Genomic DNA, 12,541 nt, shown 5'->3' on the forward strand with positions numbered 1-12,541 from the left:
AGAGCCTCGGTCTGACGCCATTAAAAGGTATTTTACCACCTTCACAAATGCAACCTCAGTGCTATGATGGGGTCTAAAACCACACTGAAGTATTTTGTATACATTGTTTGTCTTCAGGAAGGCAGTGAGTTGCTGCACAACAGCTTTTTCTAACATTTTTAAGAGGAATTGGAGATTTTGCATAGGTCGATAGTTTTTTTATATTTTCTGGTTCAAGATTTGGCTTTATCAAGAGAGGCTTTATTACTGCCACTTTAAGTGAGTTTGGTACACATCCGGTGGATAGGGAGGTGTTTATTATGTTCAACTTAGGGGGGCCAAGCACAGGAAGCAGCTCTTTCAGTAGTTTAGTTGGAATAGGGTCCAGTACGCAGCTTGAAGGTTTAGAGGTCATAACCGCTTTCATCAATGTCTCAAGAGATATAATATTAAAAAACGTGAGTGTCTCCCTTGATCCTAGGTCCTGGCAGTGTTCTGCAGGCTCAGGACTACTGGGGAAAAACGCAGATTTAGTCTGTAATATGCTTTCTAATGATCATGATCTTTTCTTCAAGGAAGTTAATGAGTTTATCACTGCTGAAGTGAAAGCCATCCTCTCTTGGGGAATGTTGATTTTCAGTTAGCTTTGCGACAGTATCAAAAATACATTTGAGATTGTTCTTATTTTCCTCAATTAAGTTGGAAAAATAGGATGATAGAGCTGCAGTGAGGGCCCTTTGATAGTGCACGGTCCAAGCTAGTTGGAAGACTTCCAGTTTGGTGTCGTGCCATTTCCATTCCAATTTTCTGGAAGCTTGCTTCAGAGCTCGGGTATTTTCTGTATACCAAGGAGTTTGTTTCTTATGACAAATGGTTTTTGTTTTTAGGAGTGCTACTGCATCTAGGGTATTACGCAAGGTCAAATTGAGTTCTTAGGTTAGGTGAATAACTGATTTTTGTTCTCTGACATCCTTGGGTAGGTGGAGAGAGTCTGGAAGGACATCTAGGAATCTTTGTGTTGTCTGAGAATTTATAGCATGGCTTTTGATGATCCTTGGATGGGGTCTGAGCAGATTTTTTGTTGCGATTGCAAACGTAATAAAATGGTGGTCCAATAGTCCAGGATTATGAGGAAAAACATTAATATCCACAACATTTATTCCACAGGACAAAAGTAGTTCCAGAGTATGACTGTGGCAGTGAGTAGGTCCAGAGACATGTTGGACAAAACCCACTGAGTCCATGATGGCTCCAAAAGCCTTTTGGAGTGGGTCTGTGGACTTTTCCTGGTGAATATTAAAGACACCAAAAATGTGAATCTGCCATGACTACAAGGTCCGATAGGAATTTAGGGAACTCAGTGAGGAACGCTGTATATGGCCCAGCAGGGCTGTAATCAGTAGCTATAAAAAGTGATTGAGTAGGCTGCATAGATTTCATGACTAGAAGCTCAAAAGACGAAAAAGGCATTTTTTAATGGAAATTGAAATATGCTATCGTAAAGGTTAGCAACACCTCCGCCTTTGCGGGATGCGCGGGGGATATAGTCACTAGTGTAACCAGGAGGTGAGGCCTCATTTAACACAGTAAATTAATCAGGCTTAAGCCATGTGTCTGTCAGGCCAATCACATCAAGATTGAGATCAGTGATTAGTTCATTGACTATAACTGCCTTGGAAGTGAGGGATCTAACATTAAGTAGCCATATTTTGAGATGTGAGATATCACAATTTCTTTCAATAATGACAGGAATGGAGGTCTTTATTCCAGTGAGATTGCTAAAGCGAACACCACCATGTTTAGTTTTGCCCAACCTAGATCGAGGCCCAGACACGGTCTCAAAGGGGATAGCTGAGCTGACAACACTGACTGTGCTAATGGCAGACTCCACTAAGCTGGCAGGCTGGCTAATAGCCTGCTGCCTGGCCTGCAACCTATCTCATTGTGGAGCTAGGGGAGTTAGAGCCCTGTTGTAAGGGATCTCGTCCTCCTCTTCCGAGGAGGAGTAGCAAGAAGGATCGAAGGACCATTGCACAGCGTGGTAAGTGTCCATGGTTTTTTAATAACAACAATAGAACACTGGAACAAAACAATAAACGATGTGAACAAACAAAACAGTCCCGTGTGGTAACAAAACACTGACACGGAAAACAAACACCCACAACTCAAAAGTGAAACCAGGCTACCTAAGTATGATTCTCAATCAGGGACAACGATTGACAGCTGCCACTGATTGAGAATCATACCAGGCCGAACACAGAAAATCCCAATTTATAGAAAAACGAACATAGACAACCCACCCAACTCACACCCTGACCATATTAAAACAAAGATATAATAACAGAACTAAGGTCAGAAGGTGACAGTACCCCCCCCCCCCAAAGGTGCGGACTCCGGCCGCAAAACCTGAACCTATAGGGGAGTGTCTGGGTGGGTGTCTGTCCGTGGTGGCAGCTCTGCACGGGACGTGGACCCCACTTCACCATAGTCCTTGTCTGCCTCTTCAACCGCGTCCGTGGCCTCTTTCGAGCAGTGACCCTCGCCGCCGACCTCAGACTGAGAACCCTAGCAATGGGTCCCGAATGGACGGGAGAGTCCGGCAGCGCCGGACAGGCGGGAGAATCCGGCAGCTCCGGAGTGAAGGGCAATTCTGGCATCGCCCCCGTGACAGGCGGCTCTGGAAGCTCCTGGCTGACTGATGGCTCTGGCAGGTCCTGGCTGACTGGCGGATCAGGACAGACTGGCGGCTCTGGCGGCTCAGCACAGACTGGCGGCTCAGGACAGACGGGCGGCTCTGGCGGCTCAGGACAGACGGGAGACTCTGGCGGCTCAGGACAGACGGGAGACTCTGGCGGCTCAGGACAGACGGGAGACTCTGGCGGCTCAGGACAGACGGGAGACTCTGGCGGCTCAGGACAGACGGGAGACTCTGACAGCGCTGGGCAGGAGGGAGGCTCTGGCAGCGCTGGACAGGCGAGAGCACCTGTAGGGAGGAGATGGAGAGACAGCCTGGTGCGGGGGGCTGCCACTGGAGGGCTGGTGCGTGGAGGTGGCACCGGATAGACTGGACCGTGAAGGTGCACTGGAGGTCTCGAGCACCGAGCCTGCCCAACCTTACCTGGTTGAATGCTCCCCGTAGCCAGGCCAGTGTGGTGAGGTGGAATAGCCCGCACTGGGCTGTGCTGGCGAACCGGGGACACCATGCGTAAGGCTGGTGCCATGTACCCCGGCCCGAGGAGACGCACTGGAGACCAGATGTGCAGATCCGGCTTCATGGCACCTGGCTCGATGCCCACTCTAGCCCGGGCCAATACGAGGCGCTGCAATGTACTGCACCGGGCTATACACGCGCACCGGGGACACCGTGCGCCTCACAGCATAACACGGTGCCTGCCCGGTCCCTCTCTCTCCATGGTAAGCACGGGGAGTTGGCTCAGGTCTCCTACCTGACTTAGCCACACTCCCTGTGTGTCTCCCCCCAACAAAATTTTGGGGCTGCCTCTCGGGCTTCCAGCCGCGCCGCCGTGCTGCCTCCTCATACCACCGCCTCTCGGCTTTCGCTGCCTCCAGCTCAGCCTTGGGGCGGCAAAATTCTCCCACCTGTGCCCAGGGTCCCTTGCCGTCCAGAATTTCCTCCCATGTCCAGGAGTCCTGCAATCGCTGCTGCTTCTGCCCGTTACAACGCTGCTTGGTCCTTTGGTGGTGGGTGTTTCTGTAAGGGATCTCGTACTCCTCTTCCGAGGAGGAGAAGCGAGAAGGATCGGAGGACCAATGCGCAGCGTGGTAAGTGTCCATGGTTTTTTAATAACGACAATAGAACACTGGAACAAAACAATAAACGATGTGAACAAACGAAACAGTCCTGTGTGGTAACAAAACACTGACACGGAAAACAAACCCCTACCAAACAACTCAAAAGTGAAACCAGGCTACCTAAGTATGATTCTCAATCAGGGACAACGATTGACAGCTGCCTCTGATTGAGAATCATACCAGGCCGAACACAGAAAATCCCAAATGATAGAAAAACGAACATAGACAACTCACACCCTGACCATACTAAAACAAAGCTATAACAACAGAACTAAGGTCAGAAGGTGACAGTACCCCCCCCAAAGGTGCAGACTCCGGCCGCAAAACCTGAACCAATAGGGGAGGGTCTGGGTGGGTGTCTGTCCGTGGTGGCAGCTCTGGCACGGGACGTGGACCCCACTTCACCATAGTCCTTGTCTGCCTCTTCAACCGCCTCCGTGGCCTCTTTCGAGCAGCGACCCTCGCCGCCGACCTCAGACTGAGGACCCTAGCAATGGGTCCCGAATGGACGGGAGACTCCGGCAGCGCCCTGACCATACTCAAACAAAGATATAATAACAGAACTAAGGTTAGAACGTGACACCTGTCTATGTTCATAGATAAGATGAGAGCACACCTCCAGCTAGGATGGAGTCCGTCACTCCTCAGCAGGCCAGGCTTGGTCCTGCTTGTGGGTGAGTCCCAGAAAGAGGGCCAATTATCTACAAATTCTATATTTTTGGAGGAGCAGAAAACAGTTTTCAACCAGTGATTGAGCTGTGAGACTCTGCTGTAGAGCTCATCACTCCCCCTAACTGGGAGGGGGCCAGAGACAATTACTCTATGCCGACACATCTTTCTAGCTGATTTACACGCTGAAGCTATGTTGCGCTTGGTGACCTCTGACTGTTTTATCCTAACATCGTTGGTGCCGACGTGGATAACAATATCCCTATTCTCTCTACACAGTTTTAGCTTCAGCCAGCACCATCTTCAGATTAGCCTTAACGTTGGTAGCCCTGCCCCCTGGTAAACAGTGTATGATCGCTGGATGATTTGTTTTAAGTCTAATACTAAATGACTAGGGTTTTCAATTTGTCAGAGCTAATGGTGGGAGGCATCGGCATCTCAGACCCCGTAACGGGAGGAGTAGAGACCAGAGAAGGCTCAGCCTCTGACTCCGACCTGTTACTTAATAGGGAGAACCGGTTGAAAGTTTCTGTCGTCTGAATGAACGACACCTGTTGTGCATTCCTACAGCATTTCCTTACAGAAGCCATGAGAAAATTGTCCGGCTGCGGGTACTGTGCGAGGGGATTTATACTAACGTTACTATCTGTACTTACTGGTGGCACAGATGCTGTTTCATCCTTACCAACACTTAAATTACCTTTGCCTAACGATTGAGTCTGAAGCTGGGCTTGCAGCACGGCTATCCTCGCCATAAGGCGATCATTCTTCTGTATATTATGAGTACAGCGACTGCAATTAGAAGGCATAATGTCAATGTTACTACTTAGCTTTGACTGGTGGAGGTCCTGACGAACCATGTCTAGATAAAGCGTCCGGGGTGAAAAAGTTGAATGAAAAAGTTGAGCAAGGGGACTTTTGTTTATTATAAAACAGTAATTTAAATGTAAAAACCGTAAAGTTGGCAGGTAGCAAAGTAAGGTTAGCAACAAATCCCACAGCACCACATAAACAAGTCTACAATTTGTGACCGGAAATGACATCAAGAGCAGGGTTGGGTTATAAAAAAATATTGAAACATTGAAAATCCCATGGAGCACCATTAAATCCATTATAAAAAAATGGAAAGAATATGGCACCACAACAAACCTGCCAAGAGAGGGCCGCCCACCAAAACTCACGGACCAGGCAATGAGGACATTAATCTGTCACGACTTCCACCGATGGTGGTTCCTATCCCTGTTCGGGTGGTCGGCGTTGCCGGCCTACTAGCCACCACCGATCCATTTTTCCTTTTCGGTTTGTTTTTGTTTGGTTCTTTCACACCTGGTTTCATTTGCTTTAATTTCTATGTGTATAATTACCCCTGTTGCCTGCTTTGGTTTGTGCGGGATTATTAGTTTCATGTTGCTCGTTGAGGTTGTGCCTCAGTTATTTTCACGTATATACCGATTGTGTATAAGTTTAAGGAGCATTAGCCTGTAGAGACACCACACTCACCTTGGACCAGCTGGTGGACATGTCCATTCAGCTGGACAACTTCCTGGCTACCCGCGGACGTCCGGATCGGGCCCTGTCAGTTTCATCCCCCAGCACCTCCGCTACAATGCCATGGAGCTTAGGTGGTGCTGCAGCGAGGGCGACTGGAGGAGGAGCCCTTTCCTGTACCAGCTGTGGTCGTAAGGGCACACTGCTGACCGGTGCTGGAGGGGTTTTTCTGGGAGTCGAGACTGCAGGCCGAACACTGTTCGGACACCCCAGGAGAGGCGGAACCAGGCTCACCCAGAGTCCCCTGTTGGTCACATGTATGTGTTGATATCTTTTCCTGAGTTTTCCCCTCATTCCCAGCATAAGGCGCTAGTAGATTCAGGCGCAGCTGGGAATTTTATTGACTACGGTTTTGCGCATAGTTTAGGGATTCCCCTTGTTCGGATTGATAAACCCTTCCCAGTGCACGCTTTAGATAGTCGACCATTAGGGTCAGGACTAGTCAGGGAGGCCACAACTCCACTGGGCATGGTTACGCAGGAGGGTCTTGAGGAGAGAATTAGTCTCTTCCTCATTGATTCTCCTGCGTTTCCAGTGGTGCTGGGGATCCCCTGGTTGGCCTGTCACAACCCCAAGATTTCGTGGCAACAGAGGGCTCTCAAGGGGTGGTCAGAGGAGTGCTCAGGCAGATGTGTAGGAGTTTCCATCTGTGCAACAACGGTGGAGAGTCCAGACCAATTCTCCACCTTGCGCATTTCCTCAGAATATGCCAATTTGGCTATCGCCTTCTGTAAAAAGAAGGCGACCCAATTACCACCTCATCGACGAGAGGATTGTGCCATAAATCTCCTGGTAGATGCTGCACTTCCCAGGAGTCACGTGTATCCCCTGTCACATGAGGAGACAGTGGCTATGGAGACATATGTCTCTGAATCTCTGGGGCAGGAGTACATTCGGCCCTCCACATCACCTTCCTCCTCAAGTTTATTTTTTTGTGAAGAAGGAGGAGGGAGGTCTGCGTCCGTGCATTGACTATAGTGGTCTAAATTTCATTACGGTGGGGTACAGTTACCCGCTACCTCTCATTGCCATGTGGATTGAGTCATTTCACAGGGCACGTTTCTTCACAAACTGGATCTCAGAGCGCGTATAACTTGGTGCGTATCCGGGAGGGAGGTGAGTGGAAGACAGCATTTAGTACCACATCCGGCCAGTACCTTGTCATGCTGTACGGGTTGAAGAATGCTCCATCAGTCTTCCAATCCTTTGTAGACGAGATTCTCAGAGACCTGCACGGGCAGGGTGTGGTGGTTTATATCGACGACATTCTAGTATATTCCGCTACACGTGCCGCACATGTGTCTCTGGTGTGCAAGGTTCTTGGGCGACTGTTGGAGCATGACCTGTACATCAAGGCTGAGAAATGCTTGTTCTTCAAACAGGCCGTCTCCTTCCTAGGATATCGCATTTCCACATCAGGGTTGGTGATGGAGTGTGACCGCATTGCAGCCGTGCGTAATTGGCCGACTCCAACCACGGTAAAGGAGGTGCAGCGGTTTTTATGTTTTGCCAACTACTACCAGAGGTTTATTCGGGGTTTTGGACAGGTGGCTGCTCCCATTACTTCACTGCTGAAGGGGGGACTGGTGCATCTGCAGTGGTCGACTGAGGAGGACAGAGCTTTTGGTCGCCTGAAGGCTCTGTTTACCTTGGCTCCTGTGCTGGCTCATCCGAATCCCTCTTTGGCCTTCATAGTGGAGTGCGAGGTGTCTCCGAGGCTGGGATTGTTAGCTGTGCTCTCACAGCGCTCGGGTATGCCACCAAAGCTCCGCCTCTGTGCTTTCTTTTTGAGGAAGCTCAGCCCGGCGGAGCAAAACTATGACGTGGGGGATTGGGAGTTGTTGGCTGTCGTCAAAGCTCTGAAGGTGATGAGACATTGGCTTGAGGGTTCTCAACACCCTTTTCTCATCTGGACTGACCACTGTAATCTGGTGTACATCCGGGCGGAGAGGAGACAGCCCACCTTGCCTGGCTAGGGTTCAATGTTTTTCACCCGATTTAGGTTTACTATTTCATATATAGCAGGTTCCCAGAACACTAAGGCAGAAACACTGTCCCGACTGTATGATACAGAGGAGCGGTCCATCGATCCCACTCCCATACTTTCGGCCTCTTGTCTGGTGGCACCGGTGGTGTGGGAGGTGGACACGGATATCGAGCTGGCGTCGCGTTCAGAGCCTACTCCACCACAGTGCCCAGCTGGACGGGTGTACGTTCCGCTTGAGGTTTGCAACATGTTGATCTGGTGGGCTCACATGTCACCCTCCTCTGGTCATCCGGGCATCGGTAGGACGGTGTGATGTCTTAGGGGGAAGGGTTTATGTGTCCTCCTGCTCGGTGTGCGCTCTGGGCAAGACTCCTAGACACCTGCCCAGAGGGAAGTTACAGCCCCTCCAGTTCCACAGCGGTCTTGGTCACACATGTCGGTGGACTTCCTGACCGATCTGCCTCCGTCACAGGGCAACACCACGATCCTGGTCGTTGTGGATCGGTTTTCTAAGTCCTATTGTCTCCTCCCTTTGCCCGGTCTCCCTACGGCCCTAAAGACTGTGGAGGCCCTGTTTACACAAGTCTTCCGGACCTACGGGGTGCCTGAGGATATAGTTTCTGATCGGGGTCCCCAGTTCACTTCCAGGGTTTGGATGGCGTTCATGAAGCATCTGGGGGTCTCCGTCAGCCTTACCTCAGGTTTTCACCCTGAGAGTAATGGGCAGGTGGAGAGAGTAAACCAGGATGTGGGTAGGTTTCTGTGGTCGTATTGCCAGGACCAGCCAGGGGATTGGGCGAAGTTCATCCCATTGGCAGAGATGGCCCAGAACTCCGCTACTCCTCTACAAACCTATCGCCCTTCCAGTGTGTGTTGGAGTATCAGCCGGTCCTGGTACCGTGGCATCAGAGCGAAACCAAGGCTCCTGTTGTCGACGAATGGGCGAGGCGCTCGAGGGAGACCTGGGAGGCCGCCCACGGGTACCTTAAACGGCCCGAATGGCGGCAGAAGGCAAGCGCTGACCGCAACCGCAGTGAGGCCCCGGTGTTCGCACCGGGGGGGACCGGGTCTGGCTCTCGACCCGAAAGCTGCCCCTCCGCCTGCCCTGCCGGAAGCTGGGTCCGTGGTTTGTGGGGCCATTTAAAGTCCTGAGAAGAATAAATGAGGTGTGTTATAGGTTACAGCTTCCCCTTATTACCGTATTAACCCCTCGTTTCATGTGTCTCTCCTCAGGCCGGTGGTGGCTGGTCCACTTCAAGAAGCTGAGGTGCAGGAGGTCCCTCCGCCCCCCTGGACATCGAGGGGGTCCCGGCGTATGCAGTTCAGTCCATACTGGACTCGAGGTGTCGGGTGAGGGGCCTTCAGTACCTTGTGGATTGGGAGGGGTACGGCCTGAAGGAGAGATGCTGGGTGCCGCTGGAGGACGTATTAGACCCATCAATGCTGAGGGAGTTTCACCGCCTCCATCCGTATTGCCCTGCTCCTCGTCCTTCGGGTCGTCCACGAGGCCGGCCTCGGCGCACTGCGAGAGCCGCGCGTCAGGGGGGTACAGTCACGACTTAAACCAAAGGTGGTTCCTCTCCCTGTTTGGGCGGTGCTCGACGGTCGGCGTTGCCGTCCTAATAGCCATCACCGATCCATTTTTCCTTTTCCGTTTGTTTTGTCTTTGGTTCTTTCATACCTGGTTTCTTTTGCTTTGATTTCTGTGTGAATAATTACCTCTGTTGCCTGCTTTGGTTTGGGCGGGATTAATAGTTTCATGTTGCTCGTTGAGGTTGTGCCTCAGTTATTTTCCCGTATATGCCGATTGTGTATAAGTTTAAGGAGCATTGTTTTTCCTCCTTCCGTGAGTAACTGTGTTCTCTTTTGTCGTGAGCGTTTATTTGGTATTGTACCTGACCCTATTGTTGTGGACTTGTCTATTACAAGACGTTACTTGGACATCTCTTCTCTCCTGCGCTTGACTCCTTCACCTACCTCTAAATACAATATCGCTACATAATCAGAGAGGCAACAAAGAGACTAAAGATAACCCTGAAGGAGCTGCAAAGCTCCACAGAATATTGGAGTATCTGTCGATTGGACTACTTCAAGCCGTCCACTCCACAGAACTGGGTTTTACGGATGAGTGGCCAGAAAAAAAAGCCATTGCTTAAAGAAAAAAATAAGCTTAAATGTTTGGTGTTCGCCAAAAGGCATGTGGGAGACTCCCCAAACACATGGAAGAAGGTACTCTGGTCAGATGAGACTAATATTGAGCTTTTTGGCCATCAAGGAAAACGCAATGTCTGGCAAAAACCCAACACCTCTCATCACCCCGAGATCACCCCGAGAACACCATGGCAGAATCATGCTGTGGGGATGTTTTTCATCATCGGGGACTGTGGAACTGGGTCAGAATTGAAGGAATGATGGAGGGTGCTAAATACGGGGACATTTTTGAGGGAAACTTGTTTCAGTCATCCAGAGATTTGAGACTGGGACGGAGGTTCACCTTCCAGCAGGACAATGACCCTAAGCATACTGCTAAAGCAACACTTGAGTGAATGTCTTGGAATGGTGTAGTCAACTTGAAGGAGATGCAGCGGTTTTGCCTTGAAGAATGGTAAAGAAAATCCAGTGGCTAGATGTGCCGAGCTTATACCTCAAGACACAAAAGGTGGCTCTACGAAGTATTGACTTTGGGGGGGAATATTAAAGCACGCTGAAGTTTTCAGTTTTTTTCTTATTTCTGTTTGTTTCACAATAAAACATATTTTGCATCTTCAAAGTGGTAGACATGTTGTGTAAATCAAATGATACAAACCCCTCAAATGTCCAGCTTGTAAGGCAACAAAAATGCACCAGGCTATGATCCCAACATAATATGACATAACCTCCTCTATGACCTGTTGAAGACAGAGCTGTTAGTGGGAGGTTGATTGAGTCATCGTTGAGTCTGGCTGGTTCCTCTTGTAGATGCAGCAGCAGAGTATGGTCTAAAGCAGGTTGTATTGGAAAAACTGCAGTTGGACATCCGTTATCAAGTAATGGACAACCACAAATTCAGAGGTGAGTTACAGGATACCAGCCAGGATGATGAATGTTCCAACAATAAACCTGGCCTTGACCCTGATCCTGTTACTCTTGATGCAGTTACAGCACTTAGTCCCAAAGATGGACCCCATCACTCCTAGAGATCCCAGCATGGTTACATATAGAATCAGAATGATTGGATCCTTATGGATTTTAAAACAAGAAAGAACAGCTTCTGGACAGAGATGGTAGTGGGAGGTTGATTTAGTCGTTGTCGAGTCTGGCTCTTTCTCTTCAAGTTGCTGCAGCAGAGTATGGTCCCTCCTATCAGGAGCATGGAGCAACTCATCTACAGAATTTAGCAAAGAATAACAAAAACTCACACGTGTTCTGGAAAGAATTGTGTCAAGTTATAGGTCAAGAAGACAGTGGTGAGATGCAGGATACCAGCCAGGATGAAGAATATTCCAATGATAAACCTGGCCTTAACCCTGTTCCTGTTATTCTTGATGCAGTTACAGCACCTGGTCCCAAAGATGGGCCACATCTCTCCTAGAGCTCCCAGGATAGAGGAGATGGAGGTGATCGTCATTAGAACCATCCATATGTCCCTATAAGGGGGCGCAGAATAATACATTATAGAGATGTAACAGGCCACTAGGGAGACTATCCATTAACAAATTCCCATCATCAATTCAATGTCTCCCACATTGATGCACAGTATGACACCAACAATCAGCAGCAGGGAGGCCGCCACCCAGCCAAAGTACAGCGAGGCCCCCAGCTCAATCTTTCCTTCGATCTGCATGCAGAATACGATGATGATAAATCTTGCTACCAAGGAAACAGAGATGAGGATGAAAATTCTGTCCAGGATGAAAAGTATTCCAGCGATAATTATCAACTTGTCCTGAGACGTTTCGTATTTGTTGCAGTTGGTGATGGCAGTGAGGATCATGGCTCTGGCAGGCTGCATAATGTGGGGCAAATACCATATGGAGTGTGTACACCTCACACTGTGTCTGTCCTGTGCTTTGGGTCACACAGCTCATCCACAGGCAATACAAGACCACCTCTGTGTTGGTAACGTTACCTGCTATAAAGGTGATCTCTATCCAGGTGGGGAGAGCACAGATCATGGTGGTCAGTATTAATCCTATGACTCCCAGGGCGATGCCCACAACCTCCACGGTAAACACGAAATTCATTCCCATCAAAATGCTATCTCCCTGACTGCGTCTCGCTCAGCACATTCGTTCACTCCGAAGTCTGTTCCTGAGGTCTTCTGTAAAAATGGAGAGCTGATCCCCTCAGACAACCTCTGTAACTACTCTATGCTGTGATGTCACTTAAATATGATGTCATGGAAATGGAAATCCTTTTAATACGGATGTGGGGCAGGATGTGGATGTGACCCGAAATGGTGAAAACTCTACTCTATTCGTAAAACTCATCAAACAGCATTGTGTAACAATATGGAATGTTGAGATCCAACCTACAATAAACCAACATTGACCAAATAGGGGCATT

The 12,541-nt window shown here is 49.4% G+C and overlaps 1 protein-coding gene across 1 annotated transcript in view; it reads right to left on the reverse strand.

Annotated features, from left to right (window-relative positions):
* Nucleotides 1-12,541, reverse strand: part of LOC112231423 — a gene marked incomplete in the record, with an annotated part of 690,592 nt that overhangs the window by 129,186 nt on the left and 548,865 nt on the right.

The sequence above is a fragment of the Oncorhynchus tshawytscha genome, linkage group LG33 (genome assembly GCF_018296145.1).
Source record: "Oncorhynchus tshawytscha isolate Ot180627B linkage group LG33, Otsh_v2.0, whole genome shotgun sequence".
Lineage (NCBI taxonomy): Eukaryota > Metazoa > Chordata > Actinopteri > Salmoniformes > Salmonidae > Oncorhynchus > Oncorhynchus tshawytscha.